Below are 25,447 nucleotides of genomic sequence, written 5' to 3'. Positions count from 1 at the left end.
TAGCTTCCATCTCCTCCCTCAACGCCATGCTCTCTAGTATGCCTATTGAGAGTTAGAGTTGGTAATGCATCTTTCAGAACCCTGATTCTCATCAGCAATTCTGCTACCCCTCAACATATTTTAGTTCTCTCTTCTCCAAAAGGCTTAATGTCTTACGATGTGGCATTTAAGATTCCTGGTTTTTCCCTACTATTAAATATTAAGATACTTTATCATTTTCAATGACATGGCCCAAATTCCTTTTAAAAATGCCCACCAGGTGTTAATCAGTCAATAGACTGTGAGGATATCAATACATTCGAGAGTGATAAAAATCAGTTGAGTCACACTATATATGTTTGAGTATGAATAGAGAGAAAGTCAGTCTTTGTCATATATACCACATAATATATATCATACATCATATATATGTATGATATATATTGGGTATATATCAATATATCACATATATTATGGTAGAAGATGAAGAATGGAAAGGCAAAGAAAGAAATGTTTGAGAAATGCATAGCAACAGAGGGAAAAGAGATTATACTGGGAGAGATTTTCTGGAGAAATGAAGTGTCAGATTTGGGGAGAAACTTATGTCTTTGGAGTCAATTTATTAAATGAATGTTTTCATGGTTTTAATCACCTCATAGGCATTGATGTCTACCATGTTTAGGAGAGATGCATTGTGGTTCTTGTTCATAATTGTTTGGTACTGTTTTTCTATACCGTTCTCTGAGGCACATGCGAATTTTATTCTTCTCAAGACAGTCGGTTATTCATGGTTTTTGTTCGTTTGTCTGTGAAACTTATTAATTGTTTGTGTATGTTTATAAGTAATGAACTATTAATAAAAGAATAAAATGAGAAATATAAAATTATTTCCCTGGTGAGTATGTGTGTGTGTGCATGCATGTGTGCATGTGTGTGTGCATGTGTGTGTTTGTGTGTGTTGTGGATAGTGTGCTGAGGGAAAGGCAGAGAAAAGGGGTAAAGATAAGCATATGAACGATGCAAGACATTAACAACCTCCCGAGTTTGATGGTGAAATGATGCTGCATGCATATTTTATGACTTTAGACTTTAGAATCCACATTTATATTATTTTGTTTTCATCAAACTTGTTACTTGAAAAGAATACTTTTAATGTTATCACCAGTGATCTTTTGTGGTGACCACTTAGGTGAGGAAAATAATCACATATACTGGTACCATGTGCACTAATAAATAAGAACTCTATGTACTTTTAGTTTGCAGTAGTTGGGTTGTTTCTGAATCATGCTGACCTTCCTCGATGAAGAATGAGTCACAAACAGAATTAGTGCAGGATTTTTCACTGTATGGGTTACACAGGTTGTCATAACAAAGTTTAACAGAGAGCCTTTAAACAGAGAAATGAATGTTCTCACGTTCCTTGAGGCTGCAATGAGGGCAGGAGAGGCATGTACTCTCTTTAAGGATTCTATGGCAGGCTCACTGAGCTTCTGGTATTGTCTTAGACATTCTTTGCTCTGTAAGGACCTCACTCCAATCTATGCCTCTGTTGTCCCTTAACATTCTTCCTGCTCGTCTGAGTCTCTCGTCTGTTTATGAGGAAGACGGTCATATTGGATTGTGTCTACTCTGCGTGAGGACAACTTTAGCTGGGTCATATCTACAGGTCTGCTCTAAGGAGGTCACCCTCACAGTTACTGGCTGATAGATACTCAGCATTTTCTTGAAGCTTACAATACCTCAACACATACCATTGCTCTGCCACAAACAAGCTATTCATTTTCTGTCTGTCCCTAGATGTATCTGGCTGTCTTCACAGAACTTTCCTCTTTTGGCTATAAACATGGAGCAAAGTCTCCCTGCATGCCAGGTTTTTATCATTGCATTCTATCTAATCATGTGTGTGTCCATTGGATGTGGCTTGCCATTACACTATAACTAAGAATTAAGCAGTATGGTTTCATTGGAAAGATTATTAGTGATATATTTTCAAAACCATAACAGCATAATTCCAAAATTAACAACTATTCCTTTAAAGATATGTTGAAACCAATTACATTTTTCATATGAGAAATCTTGCTACAATAATTCTTTAGCATTGTTCATGGAGCCTGGTGCCTGAGAAAATTGTAAAAAATTATCTTTTTTTTTCTTATCTTAAACAATTTACTTCATTGGCATCTTAATATTTTTGTATTCTCAGACATAATCAGAAGAAAATTTGCAGTGCATGCTATATATAATCTAAATGAAAGTAAATGTATTTGAGACATATAATCTTCTTTGAAATCTAGTTTCTCCTTCCTCACAGGTCACATAGAATTTAGGTCTCTGTATATTGTAAGGCCCGCAGATCCTGTTGGCATTACTACTGGCTATTATTTGTATTAGTAATGCAATCAGATCCGTCTTTATTATTGCTTGGTTTACCACTTCTACTTAGCACTTAAATGCATTTTCTCATTTCTTAAAAAGTTAGACAAATAAATGCACAGTATGGTGGTACATACTTGTAATCTCAGCACTTTAGGAGCCAAGACAGCAGAATGAGGATTTTTTGTGTTGGGTCTGACTGAGGGATTTTTGGACAATCCAGCTGCCTCCTGTTATCCTCTCATGGAATTTTCCAAAAAGGAAAAATAATTCTTAATTGGAGAACACCCTCACTTCTCAGATGTCTTCTGAAATTGTTTGGCTTTTGCAAATCCCTCTTGCAACTATGAGGCAAAAGTCCTAACACAAGGCATTACACAAGAAACAAGTCTCCCTAACTCTGAGTCACAGAGAGATTGTTTTAAAATGTGTTTTGAGTTTTCCTTCTGCCCTCTCTTTTTATATTTTTCATTTTTTATTTCTCAAAATGGTAGGAACAAAAAAAAAATAATCTTAATCAAATAGCACAATTGTGGAGTAAGGAGACTGTTTCATAGGGGTTAATAGCAGTTCTACGTTGGTGCTTATTAAATAATATTGGTGAACAACATAAATCGGAAAGAATTTATCTAACCTTTGATTTTATAGGAATATCAATACTTAAACCAACAAAACACATTTTATGGGAAATTATTTGTTTACTCATTGTTTTCTGTAAGTCTACTGTCTCATACCAAGGTGAACATCATCCCAAGGCAAATGATTGATTACAGGTGTTTTCAAATACACTTTATTTTTATTGCTGTCCTTTGCTGTCTGAATAACCATCTTCACATTATTTATCTAAACTCATTGAAAATATTTTAAAACAAATATGCCAGGGAATCCTTGAAATAATTGCAGTTTTTCTTTTTATTTGTTATACCAGAAGGTTGTTCCTATTAAATGTTGGTGAGGTATAATATTTCCACCAAAACTCAGATGCTTTACTCTGTGTTTGTTACACTGTAGTTTTGTGATAGCCATGTTATGAGTTCACTAATTTACTTGGAAAGTGTTATAGTCATCTTTACTCAAAATAAATAGTAATGTTAAACAAATTTGGATAAAGAGGAAGACAACCAAAACAATTTGTCAACAAAGGTTACTTTCTGATGTTTCTTACATAAGAAAGACTTATAAGAAAGAATTAGTGGAGACTGCCTAATGTTAAAAATGCGTAAGATGGGAGAAAGGCATATCATCAATTGTAATTGATAGCATATGTAATTGTGTAATTACAAAAAAGAATATCTATAAATAATCTCTTTTGGGTGTAAAGCAAGAATGCTCTTCTGTAATGTATTAAATTTAAATTGGAGGAAAAATTTCATTGAACTAGAACGTAGTTAATACTTCGTTTCTCAGAAATCAAGCTTTAATCTCAGGAGCACTCTTCATGAATGCTAAAGATTGCTCTCCTGGGTCCTTTCATCCTTGTAACTTTGGCTTTGTGGTTGCTTTTATGTACTTTCCCTCCCCTTTTCAACCATTTAAAACCTTTTTTTTTTTCCTGTGTAGTACAGTTATTTTGGTCTAAATCAAAGGGAAAAAAGTCACTCCGAAGATTCTGTTTCTGCCTAGGTCTGCACACTAATATTTTCATGACTCTACTTTGTGAATGTTTTTATTTCTCTGAGAAAGGGATGAGATGAAAGGTACTCCCAAGCCTTTCTAGGTCGTTCTGAACTCTTGATAGCCTATTCAGTTTAGCTCTTCTGGACTAAACTCCCCTCCAAGCTGATTGATTCAAACTGGCTTCTTTTGGCTTCTGACTGAATTGCTCTTCCTGGCCTCAAATGAATTCTGGCAATATGTTTTAATTTTTTGCCTCATTCTCATTTTCTGGCTCATTCTGTCTTCACCTATGCCTGCTAGATCTCTCCACAACCAGCATCAGTAAAACTGTCCTGATAAGAAACTACTGATTAAATGAAAAGAAAAAAGCAGAACAAAAAACTCCCCACATAACTCCTTGTGTCTCTCCGCAATGCCATTAACTAGTATCTCCCTCTTGTCCTCGTCTAATGAAAGTCCAGGGTAGCCTATCTCTGACTCATTCTGTCAGATCTTTCTGTGATTCATCACTTTGCCTGCTCCTCACTTTCAAACATGGCCATTCTCTTTTATAAAATAATCTTGCTTTCATTGTTTTGGATTAAAGGTGTGTACTAAGTCTGTGCCAGTTTCCAGAGAGATCATACTGCAATCCAGAGTGTGTCTGGATTCCAGTCAGATCACATAAAACTAAAAGGTCTTGTGGTGTGATCCCTTGCCAAAGAAGCCATGTTGTTCAATTAAAAATTACTCTATACTTCTTCCAATCATGGTCTAATGTTACTTGGTTTGACAATGAAACAGATCTAATTCCAAAAGCCACTATGTGAACATGTCTATTGCAGTCTTTGCTCATCTCAGTTATACAATGTATATACAAAGCAATTCACAGAATCATCTTTTAACTTGGGATTTCAGGAAAATATCAAAGTCTATTTTGAGAACAACCAAAACCAAAACTAACAAAGAAAAGCAGAAGAGCTATAGAGAATGTGTGTGTGTGTGTGTGTGTGTGTGTGTGTGTGTGTGTGTGTGTGATTTGTATCTACAAATATAAAACATATATGCACATCTATATGCATTTTGAATAAAGAAGTAGTTAATAGTATATTCTAATTACAGTCTATGTGTTGGTGTGGTATGTGAGGGACATAGGTTTAAATTGGATCTTTCCGAGGTATAGTATGAGTTATGATCCTTGTGAAAATTTGCCTTTTGCTTAGGCTGACTACAGGGATTTTATAAATTTTCACTGATGAAAACTGCTTTGTTCATATCATTAGCATATCTGTGATTTGATTAATCAAAAAGCTTGGTTAATTAAAGTGTGTTCATTTAACATTGAAAAAGTGTGAGCTGGAAATGGAATTGTCTCAGTGGCTCATTTTTTATTTTTATTTTTTGTAGAAAGTAACTTTAAGAAACAGACATAATTATTTATAACAGTTAAAAAATATATCTGTGGGTAGGAGGAGAATGTACTTTATATCAGTAATAGCTTACTTTAAATTATTTTTTAATCTTGACTATTAATGGCTTGTGCCTCAGTGTATGATGGCTGGGTAGGAGAGCCCTCTCTTGGTTTGTATGTAATTCTTGTAATATATTGTTCAACTTTAATTCACCTTTGTGCTATGTTTTGTAATGCTGATACCCATATTCCAAACCTCTAATGATAAGGATGGCTTCTCGTTTCTTGTTGTTACATTGGTATTCCATTCTTTTCTTCTGAAAATGGCACCCATGAGAGGCTATAAAACAAATGTATGAATCGTGGATTTCTATTAAATATTACTAAATATTGTTCTGTGCTATTCAATGATATCTTTTCTTTCAACAGACTGCTTAATTTTTATGAAATGACTACATGCCTACTCTATTGTTTGCTGCCTAATACAGCAAATGATTTTGTTGGAAAATACTCTCTTTGTATGAACTAAACTGCATATGTTATCACTGTAGTGAATACCCAAACATATTGATGAAGGGAAGAGGTATTTATGTTGACTTAGATTTTCAGAGATTTTAGTCTGTGGGCACTTCATCTGTGTTAACTTGTGCTGAAGACCCTCTCTACTTCAGGAATCGATTTCCTCTGAACAGGCCCCGTATCCCATCCTCTATTAGCCTTGATATTCACCATCTTACTAATCCACTAATCATGGTGAGACATGAACATTTCCCTTTTATTTTATTTTATTTTTTATTTTTTTGCTTTTTTGAGGTAAGGTTTCTCTGTGAAGCCTTGGCTGTCCTGCACTTGCTTTGTAGATGAGGCTGGCCTTGAACTCACATCAATCCACCTGCCTCTGCCTCCTGAGTGCTGGGATTAAAGGCATGCGCCACCACACCAGGCTGAGACATGAACGTTTTTGATCCAAACACTTTTCCAGAGCCCTGTCCTCCGGTAACTTTAAGCATGAGCCTTTGGGAAGGCATGGTCCAATTCTAGACCATAGCAACACCCTTGAAACTAAAAGTTCTCCAAAACCGTTCCTTTATTGCATTTGTAGGAGTCAACAGTGGTCTTAAACACACAACAAACTTGAAGTTAAGCTGTTTAAGAGCTTAATCTCAGAAAGCCTGTTGTGTACTTCTAATGTGCTGATTTTCTATTATCATTTTTGGATTAGCCAAATGTCATTATGTATTAAGCCATTTTGAGTAAATAAAACATTAAGCAAATTCTTAGGCTTTCTTTTCTGTAGAATGTGGATTGGTGTGTATTTATATAATAATCTCTCATTAGGTGCTTGGTAAACACACATGCTAAAGTCATTTTTTTCACTAAAATTTTGTTTCGCTCACCTAAAATTCAAATAATTAGCAAATAAAAGCAAAGCAAAATGAGCACCCCATTTCTACATAAAAGCAAAAAACAAGTTCAACTTAATAATAACAAGTTCACAATCAGTTATATCATTAAGTCTAAGTTTCATGTAACAACCGTTTTGTTTCCCAGAAACTGAATGGTTCTCTTGGATGATACAAGAGTGGGAACGACAAACAGCTTCAGGTATGAAGTCGGATCTCTGACTCTTCAACCTAGCTGTGACCACTCATCAAAATGCCATGTGCAGGCTCCTAAGCCATTTGGAGTTCAATAAATCAAATTACCTCTTAATACCCTGTGCCTTCTCTGACATATTGTTATTCTACAAACAGGTGTGATCAGATCTCCTATTGTCATATTCTCTTGATAGATAGATTATATCTAACTCCTTTGTCAATTGTTACAAATTAACACAATAAATGACACATCCTTCATGCTCTGGGATAATGCTGACTTTAACTACAATATTCTTTTTGTCCACATGTCCAATGAAGTATATAACTCCTTTTAACATTTAACAAATTGAAATATTCTTTTACTTTTCTCAAGAGGCGCCTAAAAATCCATAGGCAGGATACATATATTCTTTCTTTTTACTCTGAAAATTGCAATGATATTGTAACATATTTCACTTTCACTCCATATAAAGGTCATAAATCTTGGCATTTAACTGAGTTTTGTTTGGTCAGAATAGACTTGAAAAGAGGATAACGGATCCTCCCTGCGGGCTTTCCTTTCAGAGTTAGCTGTCCAATAGCATCTGATGATAAGTTATACTGATTTAATCCAGAGAGCCTGAAATATTAAGAAACTGGGAGATGCCAATTTAGTTGTCCAGTCTGTCACTCTAGCAGTCAGGAGGGAGAGGTTGGAGCATCCCTGCACATTCGAGACCAGCCTGGTCTACACAGGGTTCGCTAATCCATTGAGGGCTCTACAGCGAGGTACTGCTTCAGAACAGCAAGAATACCAAGGGTCAACAGAACGCAGTTCCTCCGCTGAGCTCCATTTTCTCACCTATTTTGGTGCTGCATTCCTAAGAGTGCACTCTTATGAGAGCGCTCTTGTCCCACTTTCCTACTGGCATGATATTTACTTGAAAAAACAAAATATATATATATATATATATATATATATATATATATATATATATATATATATGTATGTATATATATATACTGTATAACAGCATAATCCTGAAACAAACATCTAGTGGCTATATGAAATAAATCATAGATAAAGTAAAAAATTATGGGATTTGAAGAATTACTGTAGTGCACACATTATATTCAGCACATTGAAAGTACTGTATTGCTTAATATTCAGAAAAGCCTTAAGACGGGGACCATCCCAATGGGGACCATCCCATTCCCATTTCAGATGAAATTAGATGTACGTAGAAGCTAGGATATGATTGAGTGGAAGTAACTTCAATTTGACAGCTTTTATACACTGATATTTATCCATTAGTAAAATTAACTTCTTAATTAGCACATTGAGTTATATTTTTCCCAAAAGGAACAAATAGAACATCTTAAGTTGTAAGGTTTAAATGTTTTAAGTTAATTTATAAGAAAAAGAACATGTAGCTTTTTATTTACTCTCTTACAATCACCAATACAAAAAAAAAAAAACAACATTTCTCTCCGCTCAGGCAGAAGTGAGAAATGTTCACCTGGTGGGTTTGTAGGATTTATAGATCCATAAATGGGAAAACTCTGACCTTGACTGGATGGTCATTAAGGTCACTGATAACAAATGGGGCTGTCACTCTGGTATACAGGAAGTGGGAAGTTTGTCTCTGGAAGAATGTGGGGGTGGGGGGGGCTAGGCAGAGACAGCAAATAAACACCTGAAAAGATGCCTTGCTGGCTTAGTTGCTTGGTGTTGACAGTCAGGAGCACTCAATGTCTCCAAGCACTGCGCTTTGCCAAGGAGCTTGAGAAGACAGGACATACAGACACACAGTAGTGAACATTTCCTGCCAGATGCTGCAGACCTCTTCTCTGCCTCATCAGAGACAGAATGAGTTTATAGCAGAGTTTTATTCTCCTGACATGGTTTGATATTAAATGATTTGAGTTTCTTCAATAATAAAATTGAACATAAGATTAAAAAAAAAAAAAATTGGATTCTTCAGAAATAGCTCTTTTAAGTCTCAGGGAGGGAAAATACATAACAATAAAAGCAACAAAGAAGTTTTATGAGGCAGAATGAAACAGGAAAATAGGGCATGATGGAATAAAGTGCTTATTCTTAGAAACAAAGATAATCTGACTAAATTGATTTAGATATTGAAGAGAAAAAAGAAAATTGCTATTCAGTTTTTATAACAAAGATTTATTTTAATTTTACTTAGTATTATGTACTTCAGAGCTCTAAATATATACTTTAAAATGTATCAGATATTGTAAGTCCAACACATACCTACAAATTCCCAAATATTTTATAAAATTTATAATAAAGAATAAAAATATATTTTTAAAAATTAGAATATTACTTATAAACAGAAAACATTATTTTAATTAATACCATTGTATATAGATAATGTTTACTTATCCATACATTTGTAAAAATTACTTGCTATGCATTTTACAATGAAAAATTAGTTGCTTGTCATTAAAATGAAAACTGGCCATTTAAATATTTTTATTTTTATCATATTAATTTATTTTTATTTTATGTGTATGAATATTCTGTCTGAATATATGTAAGTGCACTAAATGCATGTTTGATTGCTGTGGAGGCAAGAAGAGGGAGTTGAATTACCTGGAACTGGAGTTATAGGTTAAACTAAGGTCCTATGCAGGACCAACGGTGCTCTTAACTGAAGAATCATGACTATAGCCACCGGAACATTGATTACAGATATTATAAAAGTGTGCAAAAGAGTAAGATGTCAGCCTCATCCCTAGGGAGTAGTTCCCTTTGTATAAATCATTTGTCATCAGCAAGTGTATGTCTTCTTGAGGTAAAAGATTATCAGTAAATTATGGATTTTGATTGGCTTCAAATAATGTGGAAGCTTGCTATGTAATGCTGGAAAATGCATTTGTAACTAGTAAATAAAAAATACATAAGGCTTGAAAAAGAAGAGCCAATATGATTTTGCCATTGGCAAATGACAGAAAATATAATCCAAAGAAAAAAACAAATATGAGATTAATTATACAGTTTGAGATTTACTAAGCAAAATCTTTGGTATATTGTGAAGGATGATGGAATGCTCCATGTTATCTGGAAGAAGATTTTAAAAGTTCCATGCCATAGCGTTGATGTACAATTCCTGCTCTTCGTCAATGTCTATTCAAGCATGACTTCTGTTCAGCCTTGCTCCCGCATTATCTGGGAACTGTACATACATATTAGAATTTCAGAGAATAGAAATGACTTAGATTAGGAAAAAAGATGGAAGGTGTTTTTTTTTTTTTTTTTTTTTTTTTTAAGGATTTTAAATCGCCAAGGAACAACAGCAACAGAAAAAATAAAATAAAAATGGTCTTTGAATAAATAGAAGGCAGGTAATTAATTACTGAACATACCTGAAGGGAATAGTGGGATAATATTAAACCCAGGGTGAGACTTGTATATAATGAAATCTGTTTGTATTGAATGTATAACCAACAAAGGAAGTGCTACTGTGAGGAAAGCTACCTCATTCTCCTGTTCTAGGTGAAAATAGGGCTTAGACCAGAGGTTAACGAAAGTACATATAGAATCTGATGCAAGTTAGGGTAGAACTCTATCTGTGCTGTAATAATATGCATGGCAAAAAGGGAAAGGCCCACAAGGGATTTATGTTGTGTCAGCTGGGCAGGGTCAAACCTCATTAAGAGTTGGCTTGATGAGGACCTCAGTAAAAGATGGCGCTGTAGCAACAGAGACTATCAAAGAAAAGCTGCAGAATATGTCTGGTTGAAGACATAGGGAATGTATTCTTTCTTAGTTGGGTAGATTATAAAAGCCTGCACACCACTACTAAGTTGGTTTGCCAGTGTTTTGAAAGGGATTTGTTAAGAGATGCTGGGAGGAAGTCTGTAGGTGGGTGGCAGTGCTCTCATGCATCTCATATTCAAGTGACACGAGCAACGAGACGGTTCATTCACTCAACCATAGTAAAGGGAAAAGAGGAAAGGAGAGAAAGACCAGGGAAAGCTTTAACAAGAATGCAGATCCGTAGGTGGCGTTTATCTCAGAAGGAGCCAAGTGGGGATTGGAGCTGAAAACGAAACAAATAAATAAGCACTCAATTGCAAAAGGGCAGATGTCCCAGGTGCAACTGCCCAACCCAGACCAGCAGAGTAATGACCATAGGAAGGCAAGAAGATCCTTCTATTCAGCAAAATTCAGTAGCCAGTGTGGGTTTAAACAACCTCAAATAGTTTATTATAGGTATATTTAAGCACAGAACAATGTGGAAAACGTTTTCTGGTAATAGCTCAATCCCATGTGCATAACAAGCAGTGGTTGGCTCTCTCCCATGGGGCAGGTTCCAAGTTGGGCTAGTCATTGGTTTGCCATTCCCTCAATCTCTGCTCCACCTTTATCCCTACAAGTCTTGTAGAAAGTGTTACTGGTAGGCTGTTGTCCCCCTCCCTCCATTGGAAACCCCACCAGGCGAGAAGAGGTAGTAACCTCAGGCTCCTTAACCCCTGCTACTAAGAGTCTCAGCTAGGGTGAGCCCCATAGACTCCCAGGAGCCTCCTCTATCCCAGAGATGATGCCTCACTGATTTCTCTTCTCTCTTCCAATCCTCCCCTCCCCACACCTGATCCTCATCGCATTATCCTCTCCATCCCATCTCCCACCTAGTTCCTTCCCTCCATCTACTTCAGATGTCTACTTTATTTCCTCTTCTGAGTGAAAGTCAAGCATCCACTCTTGGGCCCTCCTTGGCTTCTTTGTGTCGATGGACTGTAGCATGGTTATCTGTACTTTTTGGCAAATATCCATGTATATGTGAGTAGATATCAAATATATCTTTAGAATCTGGCTTACTACACTCAGAATGATCTTTTCTAGTTCAATCCATTTGCCTGCAAATTCCGCGGTATCCTTGTTTTTAATAGCTGAGTAGTATTCCATTGTGTAAATTTGCCACATTTTCTTTATCCATTCTTTAGTAAAGGAACATCTAGGTTGTTTCCAGTTTCTGGCTATTAAAAAAAAAAAAGCTGCTATCAACACAGTTCAGCAAGTTTCCTCCTGGTTTCAGGTATATGCCCAAGAGTGGTATGGCTGGGTCTTGTGGTACCACCATGCCCAGTTTTCTGAGAAACCTCCAGGTTGATTTCCGCAGTGATTGTATAAGTTTGCACCCCCACCAGCAATGGAAGGTCATTCTCCTTGCTCCACATCCTCATCAGTATATACTGCCACTTGAGTTTTTGATCTTAGCTGTTCGGATGGCTTTGGTTTGCGTTTCTTTGACGACTAAAGACATTGAACACTTCTTTAGGTGCTTCTTGGTCATTAAAAACGCCTCTGTTGAGAACTCTCTGTTAAGCTCTGTACCCCATTTTTTAGTTGGGTTATTTGGTTTGTTGGTGTTTAATTTCTTGAGTTCTTTATACATTTTGGATATTAGACCTCTGTCAGATGTAAGGTTAATGGAGAACTTTTCCCATTCTGTAGATTGCTATTTCATTCTATTGACAGTGTCTTTTGCCTTACAGAAATGTTTTAGCCTCATGAGGTTACATTCATTAATTGTTGATCTAGTGGCTGAGCTGATGGTGCTCTGTTAAGGAAGTTGTCTTCTGTATCAATGAGTTCAAGGCTTATTCTCACTTTCTCTTCTACTATATTTAGTGTATCTGGTTTTATGTTGAGGTCTTTATTCCATTGCCTTTCTAGTCTGTTTTTAAAGTGCAGACACTGAACCTTTTCACACATGCAAGGGGTATGGCGCATATATATATATATATATATATATATATATATGCGCCTTGATAAGCTTTCATCATTTTTAACTTTCACTACACTCAGTAATTCACAAAGTACATGTGAAGCCCCCTTACTATGCATTCCATATAGCATTAGATGCTTAGTGTGTATTAAAGAACAACACAATTTTGCAAAAACTCGATCAAAGTATAAGAAAGATTAAAGAACTTGTATACTATAATGTTACTAAAATGTGTAAAGAAACATAGAGGGAAGATGACTGGGATGATGGTTTAGGAAAAATGCTTCTAGTTGTCATAAAAAAATCATTTATAAAATGTGATATCTGTGTAAAGAGATTAAACCTGGTTAAGGAGCCATAATGGAAGACGTGAGCACTCTTCCTTCCTTCCTCTTCCTTCCTTCCTTCCTTCCTACCTTCCTTCCTTCCTTCTTTCTTAAAATATATTTGTTTAGTTATTCTCCTTACAGTCCAATCGTAACCCTCTCCTTTGAGTCCCACCCTCCTTCCCACTTTCCCCTATATTCCCTACTCTACTCTTCAGAAAAGGGAAGCCCCCTTACTAACTCACCTCTGCACATCAAGTAACTTCAGGGTTGAACACACCTGCTTCTAAAGTGGCATGGCAAGGCAGTCCTGACAGGGGGAAGTAATTGAAAATCATGCAACGAAGTCTATGTCAGTGACATCCCCTGCTCCACTTACTATGGGACCCATATGAAGACCAAGCTGCCAATTGGACACATATGTGTAGGGGTCATAGGTCTAGTCCACACATGGATCTTGGTTGGTGCTTCAGGTTGCAAAAGTGTCCTCCGTGGGGCCAGGCTAGTTGACTCTGTTGGTCTTGTGGAGCTCTTGTCCCCTCTGAGTCTTCTATCCTTCCCCCAACTCTTCCATAATACTCCCTGCGCTGCTCCACCCAGTGTTTGGCTGTGAGTTTCAGCATCTGTTTTGATCTGTTGCTGGGTGGAACCTCTCAAAAGACAGCTATGCTAGGCTTCTATCTGTAAGCATAGCAGAGTGTCATTTATAGTGTAAAGGTTTGGCTCTCTCCCTTGGGTTGGGTCTCCGGTTGGGCTAGGCATTGGTTGGCTATTCCCTCCATCTCTGGTGAGTATCCTTTTTAAAGAATAGACTTTAAAAATACTATGTGTATTTTTTTTGTATATAAGTCTGTGTGCCAAGTGCATGCATGGTGCCTTTAGCAGCCAGAAGAGGGCATTGGATCCCCCTGGAACAGAAATTACAGAGGTTTGTGCACAGCGACAGAGGTTTGTGGGTGAACACAGCTGAATAGGTTCTCTAAAAGAGAAGCAAATGCTTTTAGCTGCTGAGTTGTTTCTCCTTCCCAGATATGGACAATAAGTTTTGGGTATCTTGAGTGACTCAGGAACATCACTGAGGTGTGTTATGATGTCCTTGAAGTGAATGGGTAAAATTTTGCATGATAAGTGCAGCTAAAATAAGTCACACACACTGCACAGGCATATTAAGATTTTACTAAGAGATATTAAGGGCTCTGGACAGTTGTGAGCACAGAAAATAAATGTGTCATGGTTTGGAGGGTTTTTTTGTTTTTGTTTTTGTTTTTGTTTGTTTTTACATTCTCTAAAAACGCAAGATCAAATAACTAGAATGTTTACCCCATCATTTTTCCCATCTAGGTTTTTTTCATGATTTTTATGCAGAAACCTGTGGCAAAGAAATAAATACCTCAGAGATACTTGTAACTCATAGATTGAGGAAGAGCATTTGAGTTCTACATACCTTGGAACCTGATGCTCAGAGATTCCAAACAGCTCAGACCCTAAAGTGCTCCATATTGATGGATGGGATGAGACTTACCATGCCATCCTTCTATTTATGAAGAAATTGGGTTTGGGAACTTGAAGAATTAGTTATGAAATAAAGTTAGTGATTTTTGATATAATAAGCTGTCCATTATTTGGCACCAGTAAGACTCACTAAACACATTAAAAATAACACAAGGATGTGAAGAAGAAAGCATTGTCTGGTGCTTGGTGGAAACACGAACTGGTACATTCATTGTTGAAAATGGTGTGGCGTTTTCTTAAAACCTGAAGACAAAAAATAGTACCCTAAGATCCAGATTGATACACTGCTGAGTATGTGTACAAAGGGAATGAAATCCATCTTTAAAGGAGACATGTGCATTTCCATGTGCAGCTCAGCACCATTCACAAGAGCTAATAAATAGTAACAATCTAAGTATCCATCAACTAATAGTTGGTACATACACACAATAGATTACTATTCAGTCATAAAAGGGGAATGAAATTATATTTGTAAAGATGGACAGAACTAGAAACAAAACACAGGAAAACTGGCACTTGATGACCTCAGTCACAATAGAAACTAGCAGTTGACTTCATAGTAGTTGAGAGTAGCACTGTGGTTAAGGAAGGCTGTGCACAATAAGGTAGTTGATAAATAGGTGACAAGATAGGAGTAAAATACCCTGAGAGACTACAGTGACTGAAGATATTGTGTAATCGGAATTATGAAGAGGTAGAAAGGATTTTAAAGGCTTTCATCACCAAGTAACTCATAAGTATAAGGAGTGATATATATTTTTAACTTGATTTAAACATTTCCCACACAAGGTATACATGTTTTGTGATTATCTGGCACACCATTAACATGAACACACTTCATCATTTTGGGCATGCTAACCACTGCATTCCTCAAAGCTTCATCAAACAACAAGATGATTATTCAGATCAGAAATCAGCAAACTTTATTTACTCAGGGCCAGATAGTATTTTGGAGTTGATGGCCCATAAAATATAATTAATATGCATTCAGCTCTGGTTGTTGCCCAAGAGAAACTGTGGACAATATAAGTGAATGGGTGTGGTTATGCTTCAATAGCATAGTTTACAAACTGTGCAGAGTCAGACATAGCCTGGGGCCATGGTTGCCAACCTCTGATCTAGACTCCACAGTGAGAGCAAAGGGGAGAGCAGAGCACAGTTGGCAGAACTTTGCTGATTCTTTCATGCTCAGTAGCTCCTGGGTGACATTGAGCAGGAGAAAAACTATGCAAATAAGAACATGAATATAATTAGTTTCCAATTGTACCGCTTCTATCGCCTAACCAAGAATACGTTTGGGAGGAATTACAAGTCAGTTTTCTTTCCTAACAGAAAAAAAATATTTGGAAGAATCCAGCATAGATAGATGAAAATCACTTATTTGTTTCTCAGAATATTGTAGATGATTTCCTGCATCCCCAAGGCATTCACAGTTTAGAAACAGAAATAGCAACAGTGAATAAATGTTTATCAAATTTTAAAATGGTATTGAAATTTTGATAATTCCAGGATTACTATATTTAAAAGCTAACATCAATATAAATGTGGGAATATCGTTATTCTCCCATTTCATTTTCTGCCATTGCTTCTGTAAAATATACACATATGTATAATGTATAATTCTGTATACAATATCATATACAATTTCTAAATACAGTTCCAAATGGGGAACTTGAATTGTGATAAGGATTATTAAAAGCTTAGGGCACCATTTAAACACAGATCTAACAAATTCTGATCTTCTAATACTTAGAAAAATAGTTGTTGCTAAATTAATGTATATATGTTCTTATGTGAATTTGCCAAAGGCAAGGCAACAGAAATGCTAGGCATGTGAGGGTCAGGCACGAAGGATAGAATGCAAGTGTCTAAGTGAACGGAGCACGTATCTACCACTCTCTATAAAGCTAAAGCCTGGAGCTCATAGGGTTCACTAATGGGATGCATAGTTCACCCCCTAACTTGTAGCAGTTAGAGGATTTACAGAGTAAGCAGGTTTGTTAAATCTTTTCCATATAACTTTGTTAGGGGAGAGATTCACTACAGGGACAGATCTTAATTTGCTTGTGGCCTTCTACAACACTTAAGAAATCCAGAATGATATTTGTTATTTCATACTAAAAAAAAAAAAAAAAACAACTTTGTTGATGATAATCATACAGACAATGGTACAGGAAAGACAAACAGAACTTTCCCCTCTTTTTTCCTCACTAAGTCCTGAGAGGAGGTACTGCGGTTTGAGTGAGAAATGTCCCTCATAGGCTCATGTATTTGAACACTCAGTCTCCTTCTGGTGACACTGTGTGGAAAGGTAATTGAGCTTTAAAAAGTGGAACCTTCCTGGAGGAAGTATGTCACCGGAGTCCAAGTTCGATTGCTTGCCTCCTCCTCCTGTTCTGCTTCCTATATGAGGAGAAAAATGTGATCTCCCTGCATTCTGAAGTGCAAGGCTGGCCTCACACTCCGGTTGCTATGCTGCCCCAGCCATAAAATAGGGGACCCACACCCTAACCCGCACTGTAAGCTAAAATAAGCTCCTTCTTCCTGAAGTTGTTTTTGTCAGGATCTTTTATCACAGCAACAGAAAGGTAATGATTAGAGAGGGTTTGTTGGAGACAGATGCGGGATCGATAGCTACGCTCGGTGGGTGAGCTGAATATGCATGAGGTCATTGATGCCTGAACTGGGACAAAATGTTGCCTTCCGACATATTCTCACAGACACACAAGGATAGACATACATATGTTTCACATACATATTTGAGTAAAATAATTTTATACATAAAAGATTACAATATAAGTAAAAGAAGCTATATTTTTTCGCTTTCTTTTTAAGTAAATGGACCTATTAATTTTCCATGAAAACAAGAGTCCGAAAGAATGTAGCTTGTGTCTGGGACAGAAGAAAGGTAAGCACAAAACAAAAGCAGGGAGACACACTAGAAATATAATGCAAGGAAACAGAGCACACGACAGATGAGATCACGTCACATGCCTGTGAGATCTGGTGCTGAGTGTATGCTAGCTTAGTGTTTTGTACTTCAGTACATAGGCCTGTTTATGTTAGCAAATAATACTTAGAAAGTTGGGCATAGTGCTATGCATCTATAATATTAGCACTTGGGGACTGAGATAGGAAGATCAGGAGTTCCAGGTTAGCTTGGGCTTCATGTGAGTTCAAAGTCAGTCTGACTACCTAATGAAGCTCTGTCTCAAAAAGTAAGAAAATAAAACAATGCAATAGGAATATGCCCACTCTAAACACTTCCTATTATTCTGACTACCCATGTATTAAACAGCTATTAATGTATTTTTGTAATATCTCAAATTTATGTACTTCAATAAATATTTTGATAAATATTTGATCAAAAGTCAATAATTGAACATATAACCAGCTGATAATGTAAGATGTATATGAAAGCCTTTAAGAGTTTGTTTCTCCTTCTACCACGTGAGTTCCAAGGGCTGTTGTGAGTCTCCTACAAATATTTTGACCGACTAAACCATTTCTCTAGCATCCTCACAAATTTTCATTTTACATAACATTGCATATACAAATGTTCAAAAAGTAACATATAGACTGAGCAGGTCATATATAGGAATGTTTATCTATATGCATATATGCATGTAATAACAATGAAAATGAGGTCATACATTTGACATGGAACATACATGAAAGTTTTGGAGAGAGGAGAGAAAGGAATAAAGGTTGTGACTTAAAAAGCATATGAAGTTGGGAGGGGAATTCGTTGGGATTCACTGGGCGAGTCACAAAGAGAAAGCAGGGGTGAAAATGATCATGATCTAATTCATTGTATCCATGTGTGGAATTACCCAAGGATAAATAAATAACTGAAAAGGGAAGTTATGCTCAGATGGAAGCAAGGGACGCTTTATGATTCTTAAGAAATAATTTGAGTTGAGTGTGTATTCATACATGGCAGTACGTAAAGATGACAATGCTTGTTTGCTCTCACTCTGAGAGGGAAATCAAAATCTCAGGGTTAGTTTCCTTTAGTCATAGAGTCATAAAGGACAAAACATTGATCAAGGGAGTGGCCAAGGAGAGAGAGAGGAAGAGGAAGAGAGATTTTAACAATCAAGCCTAAAAGATAGAACTTCATCTCTGTATTTAATCATTTATGTTAATGCAATAAAGCAAGAAGCTAACATTTCCCAAGCACCATGGCAGGACACAGTTAAGCCCCATGCCTTGATTTAATCATCTTAATACTTAAAAACTGAGAGTCTTTGTATCACAGTGATGAGCAGGCTGAAATGAGAAGCGCTCCATCAGGGAACAGTGCTCTGGAATGCTAAACATAGTTTGGGATTGATCTGGAATACTGATTCACTTTGTTAATGAAAGGAGCCTAAAAGTGCATTTTAGAACCTACTGTATACTTCTTGTAATTTATGCAAATAAGTTTGCATGGCTACAAGTAAATTGCTCTAAGGAAGAGTAGATGATGAATATTCAACAGGTCTTTTATTGATTTCATAACTTTCAACGTGAAAAAGCCACACTGGGACATTATATGCCCCTGACTATACAGATTCACTTAAAAGATAGAGTCTCTGATTCCAAGTTTAAAATAAAAAGCCAAGTGAATCAATGCTGTCTCTTTTGTTCATGAAGTTCATTCCTGAATGATTTCCTGTCCTCAGGAGGGTAGCACACACACTTATTCCCTGAAGTATAGGCCATTGTTAGTATTATAAAATTGTGATTTAATTAATTCTTTTACAGCAATTATAAGAGATTAAAAATACCTGGTTCTGGGGAGATGGCACAATGGTTAGGATACTACGACACTCTTGCAAGGGCTCCAGTGTGACCATTAGAACCCATGTCAGGCAGCTAGCTCACAACCACGTGTTACTTTAGCTCAAGGGGCATCTGGCTACCAACGGTCCTGAGTTTCTGTGCTCATAAGTAAAATAAAGTAAATCTTTAAAAGCCTATTGTTTAATATGTGATACTTCTTTTAGTTAACTATACAAATTTTTACATGTAACCAAATGTGGAAGGCAGAAGCTTTCAAATATTAACCATTGATGCACATGACTTGGATGTATTCGTGGCTTCCACAGTCATGAGCAAACTGATATGAGAAACAGCACTCCGTCAGAGGCAATGCTATGGATACTAAATGTAGATCTGGACTAAATGTAGAGCCGGACTATTGATCCACTTGGTTAATGAAGGAGCCTGAAAGTGTATTTCTGCATCCTATGTGTTGAGTTTTGATGACATGTACTTCCACGCTCTTTTTCTTGCCTCTCACACTGCTCCTACTAGTTCTTATGCTTCTATAAGAGATTCTCCTTTGCATCCAGGTCATCTTTCTGTTTATAACTAACTTCCATATATGAAAAAAAGCAATGAGGTACTTGACTTTCTGTAACTATCTTCTTTTGCTTAATACACTGACTATGAATAACACGTTTTCTTTCTAACGATGTGATGTGACTTGGAAATATTACCTTGTATGTTATGCTGTGTTTTATCCATTCATCTGCTGAAGGCACCTTTACTGATTTCATTGCTTAACAATTATGAGTAGCATTTTAGTAAAGAAAAGTATGTTGATAATATCTCATATGCGTACTGACTGGGATTTCTTTATAAAATTTGATAGGAGTGGTCTAGCTGCATCCCCTGGTCATTACGTTGATACTGTCTTTTAGGAACTTCCTTTCTAGTTTCCCTTGTGGTCCCACAAATTTATGGCTCCCAACAATGGATTCATATTTTGCCTGTTCAAGCCATCACCTGATTTTGTTATATTTTATTTACTAATGGCCACTGCGATTGAGCTATATCTTAGTCATTTTTCTAATACAGTGGTAAAACGTCATGAGCAAGGCTATTCATAGAAAAAAAGTTTATTTGGGCTTATGCCTCTAGTGGTGTAGAGTCCATGATGGCAGAACAAAGACATTGTGCCTGGAGGGGCAGCTGAGAGCTCACATCTTGAATGGAAAGTGAGAGTGCCAACTCAAAACGGCATGAGTCTTTAAATTACCAAAGCTCATCCTGCACTGACATATTTCCTCCAACAAGACCACACCTCCAAAACCTCCCAGATGTCATTATCAGTTGGGAAGTAAAAAGTGTTAAAATGCCTAAGACTATGGAGGACAGCTCATTCAAGATACCATGAAGTGAGATGGAATCTTGTTGCAGTTTTTATTTTCATAAATTTACTGGCAATTAGAACTTATTATAATAGCTCTTCAAACTACTTTTATGTTTATCAACTGACTTAATTATTGTTGTTAAGTTTTGTTTCGGAGCTCTTGATATATTTGAGTGATATTTTTTGTCAGATAATAAGACTGGCAAGTGTTTTTATCTGATTCTGTGGGCTATCTTGTGTTCCTCTGGTTGGTTATTCTACTATGCTGAAGCATTTTATATTGATGTAGTCATGTATATTAAAGTTTGCTTTTAATTTATTTTGTTTTAAATTTATTCTTTTCTCATGCACTACATCCCAGCTGCAGTTTCCCATCCCTGCACTCTTTCCTGTTGTTCCCCCCGCCGCCCGCCACCTTTGTTGAGAAAAGTGTCACTTGTGCTAGCATCTTGAAGTATGTCTTCTGCTTTACTACTGCAATTGAAAGTAAAATTTTCATTAAATGTCTTGGAGTCATCGTCATTTTTTTCCATACAAGGTGAGAGGTTGAGTCTACTCCCAGTCTATCACAAGGGTACGCAGCTTTCACAACTTCATTTTTAATAGGCTGGATTTTCTCCAGCAAATGCCCTGGGGACCATTATTTGAATCAGCTGGCTATAGATATGCAGGTTTCTCTGAGAGCTCCATTTTTCTACTTTGGTCTGTGTTTATGCCAATATCATGCTACTTTTGTCATTGTGACTCCATCTTTTATTTCAAGCTGGTTATTGTAGGGCTTCTAGCACTGTCTTTCTATTGAAGAATAATTGAAGTGTGAGAGGTCTTTAATGATTCCATGTGAATCTTAAGGTTGTATTTTGCAATTTTATATAGAATGCCATTGGCACTTTAATGATGCTTTGTTTGATGTACGGATAATTTTTTTGGTCATACGGTCTTTTTAACAAGTTTAATTCTCTCTATCCACAAACAAGATTGTTCTTTCTGCCTTCCAAAAATGCCTTTCTTGTTTTTTTCTTTTGGGCTTTCTGGTTTTCACTACAATGTTTTTCTTTTCTTTGTTAGATATATCAAAGATCTTAACTTTTTTGTGTTGTTGTTTTTTAACTTTTAAGGACACTGTGAGTGGGACTGTTTTTCTCATTACATTTTGAGAGTATTCAGTGCCACTGTGTAGAAAGCTACTGCATTCTGTATGTTGGGATCGTGTCTCACTTTACCGAAATTCATCAGTTGAGATTGGCTGAGTGGAGTCTAGTATTTTCTAGGCACAGTTGCTTCAGTGCTTTACGATCATCTCTAATCAGACTCCCTCCTTTCCTGTTTGTCTCTGTTAATCTGTCTATCCCCTATTTTCTCTGATTAAAATCTCAAATAGTGTATGGACTAATAGTTCAGTGTGAACACCCTGTTCACTTATTCCTCCTGTTTTTACGGAGAATATTTCATCTTTTCTCTTTACATAGATGCTAATAATTTACATGTGATTCTAAAATAAGGAGATATTGCAGTTTCCAAATATCTTGTTTTTAAATTTTTTCTAAGATATTACTGACAGATGCATTTTAATAATATTTGACTTTATTGAGAACTTTAAAATTGGTTTTGGGGATATTAGACCATATTTTCTTGATTTAATTTATACATTTGCAGTGGAAGCACCTGGAAATCATTCCTGGAAATCATTGGGAAGAAGATTCATTAGATTCCTTTCTTAGCATCCTGTTTGTGGAGACAGATATTGGGTTTCTGTGAGTAGTTTCTCTTTATTATTGAGACATTTGACGTTAGTATTGAAACATAGGCAATCTCTTTAAGTGTATAAGGCATATAATCTTCCACTGATAAATTATCCTATTTTTAAACTATCTGTCTATCTATCTATCTATCTATCTATCTATCTATCTATCTATCTATCTATATTTCTATCTATCTACTTTTCTTTATATCTATCTATCTATCTATTTATCTATCTATTTCTATCTATCTATCTATCTATCTATCTATCTCCTCCAAATATGTTTGCATGAATATACAAGATCATGTTTGCTGTATTCTAATTTTTCTTTAATTTGTAACTTAAACTTGTCAGTCTTATATATGGTATATGTTTTAATGATTAAAATATACATCATTATCCAAGAAAAAATGATTTGAATGAATGTAGAACATTGGTTACCATCTATACCAGAATGAACCAATTTATTATTTAATATAATTTGTTTTTATAGAAATGTAAAAAGATTTCATATGAAAAGACAAAACAAAACATACATAACATGGTAGAGAAAGAAGATTTAGCAGAAAAAAGTTTGAGTTTGACTTTCCTGAGAGGATGTAAATATTTCAGAGTTTGCGTTTATGATTATTATTATTATAATTTACTAATTCATGAAAATATGATTATTAACTCTCATAAGCATATATTGTGTTGAACAACTATTTGGTATATTCACTCTTTTAATACACTCATAGGTACACAGTAAAGCCAAGTGATAATAGAAATAGGAAAAAAGTGAAAGAAAAGCAAAGACCTAATAGATTATGCCTAAAAATCAAGTGACAAACTGAAAGCACAAAAGATTTTCATTAAAATATACTTTCTGTATAAGTTGTGTATTGGACTCTCCAGCAACCCAGTATCACCATCCTAGATCTATAAAAAGTTTTAAATGAAATGATATGAAATTTACATTTTTAATTAGGAAGCCTGGGAAGTACTATAAACTGTGGAGAACTATGTGGAAATCTAAAAAGCCAGGAGGATGAGTTCTGTTCCAAGTCAGAAGACATGAGAACCATTGGTGTGGCTGGCGTAGGTTCTAGTCTAGATTTGACGTGTGAGCTCAGATAGTCAACACCTGTCACTCAATCTTCTTCAATGCTTTTGTTCAATGACAGCCTCCAAATGGTTCCTACTTATGTTTCAAACATTCTAAGCATTCTTTGACGATAGAATAAATAATAATATAACCTTCTAAATGATCACCCTGTGACCCAATTGGACTTATATAAACTTCAATGAGGAGTGGGAAATGTATGTTTGAAAAAAGATGACAAACTATGAGATAGATAATATATTTAAAATTTAAATGAAATATAAAGTAACAATAAAATAAAAGACAGTTCAGGGCATTGTACAAAAGCATATGGCAGATAAAGATTCAGAAAGTTTACAGAGAAAGAGACAGCAGTTAAGTCATCTTACATAATTATTAGTTGAACTAAAGAAGATGAAAATACAACATATTAAAATTAGCTTCTGATTTATCAAGCATATATAAACTGCAAATATATCATTTTCTTGCTGCCCCACCCTCTTCTTCAATCTTTACAGAAATGAGATTCCTCATGGGAAGTAAGATAAGACACCTTTTGTACAGATAATTAAATATGATATTTATATATATATATATATATATATATATATATATATATATGGTGACAGTGTATAATACATTCTTACAGCCAATGTCAGACATCTACACACATCCTTTGAAATTTTAAAATTTAACTCATAAAATTTTAAGACTGAGAACAAGTCATCACAAACCATCAGGAAAGCAGGAGGAACAGTTACAGCTGTTATACAATATACACAGTGAAAACTGTTGGAAACTCCACTAAGCAGGGTTTGTATAATGCAGCAACTTTAGGGAACGTCTCTTCCATTGCAACCTAACACTAAGACAGGACTCAATAGCACACGTACAGTGACCTGCTCGATTGACTTTTCTTCATAAATTCATTTATGAAAACCTAAAAGTCATCAAACTCCTTAAATAATCTATCCATAACAGAACAGAAAATGCGAAAAAATAGTGTTTTAGGACATATGAAAGATGCATAGTAAACATTGATTAGAAAATTCAGTAGAGACAAGATAAATGAAATAAAATAAGGTGATATAGGGCGTTAAGATAAAATATGAGTAACAGAAAAAGAGAAGATGAAATGCTCTGCCTTCATGTGTGCAAGGTAGTGACTGTGGCTAGGGAAAGTTGAGCCAACAAAAGATATCCTGTGAAAGGGTAAGACCAAAGGGTCTTTAGAAAGTCCCAAGATAAAATACATTTTAATTTTATTATATGTTATAAAGTTGTTTTATAAAATATGATAAGATAGAAAATGAAATTTCCAGCCATCAGAATTTGGTTCCATTACAAATGTTCCTAATTGTTAAAGATAAAAATCCCTGTGGATGGGAAACATCATTAACCTACAAGAGAAGGAGGGTGTTGCATCAACAGCGTAAAGCAACATTTCTCAAGTTTCAGCTTAAAAGACGTAAAGAGAACGCACACCCACACATCCCACATACTAACAGTAAACAAATTAATGTCACAAATGTGATCCACTGATTGGTGGGTACACCAATGACATAGATGCATACCAATGCACCCTTAGGTGGAAAGAGAGACATATAAAAGCAGTCTGGGACTACAAATACAATATATTTCAACATCATAAGAAGCTGTAGGAAAGTTATCAGAACTTAAAGATACCTTTAAATGGTACGTTTCAAAGAAAAAGAGTATGTATCCATCCACGTCTCTATGATTTTGAAATCTCAGGGATATAGCAAAGTGCCAGAAGTTGCAGAAGCAGTGTGTTGGCTCTGTTTCTGGCCTATTCCTGTCTTCCCCTGCTTGCCATGGACAAAGTCCAGGATTTAACTTTCCCTATCCCTAAAGGAAGCCTGAAACTTCCCTAAGGGAACAAGTAACTACAGGAAAACAAGGAAGGAATTTAACCTTTCCCTGTATGCTTTGTTT

Source organism: Acomys russatus, chromosome 12 (genome assembly GCF_903995435.1).
Source record: "Acomys russatus chromosome 12, mAcoRus1.1, whole genome shotgun sequence".
Taxonomy (NCBI): Eukaryota; Metazoa; Chordata; class Mammalia; order Rodentia; family Muridae; genus Acomys; species Acomys russatus.
Note: the sequence above shows the minus strand (reverse complement) of the source record.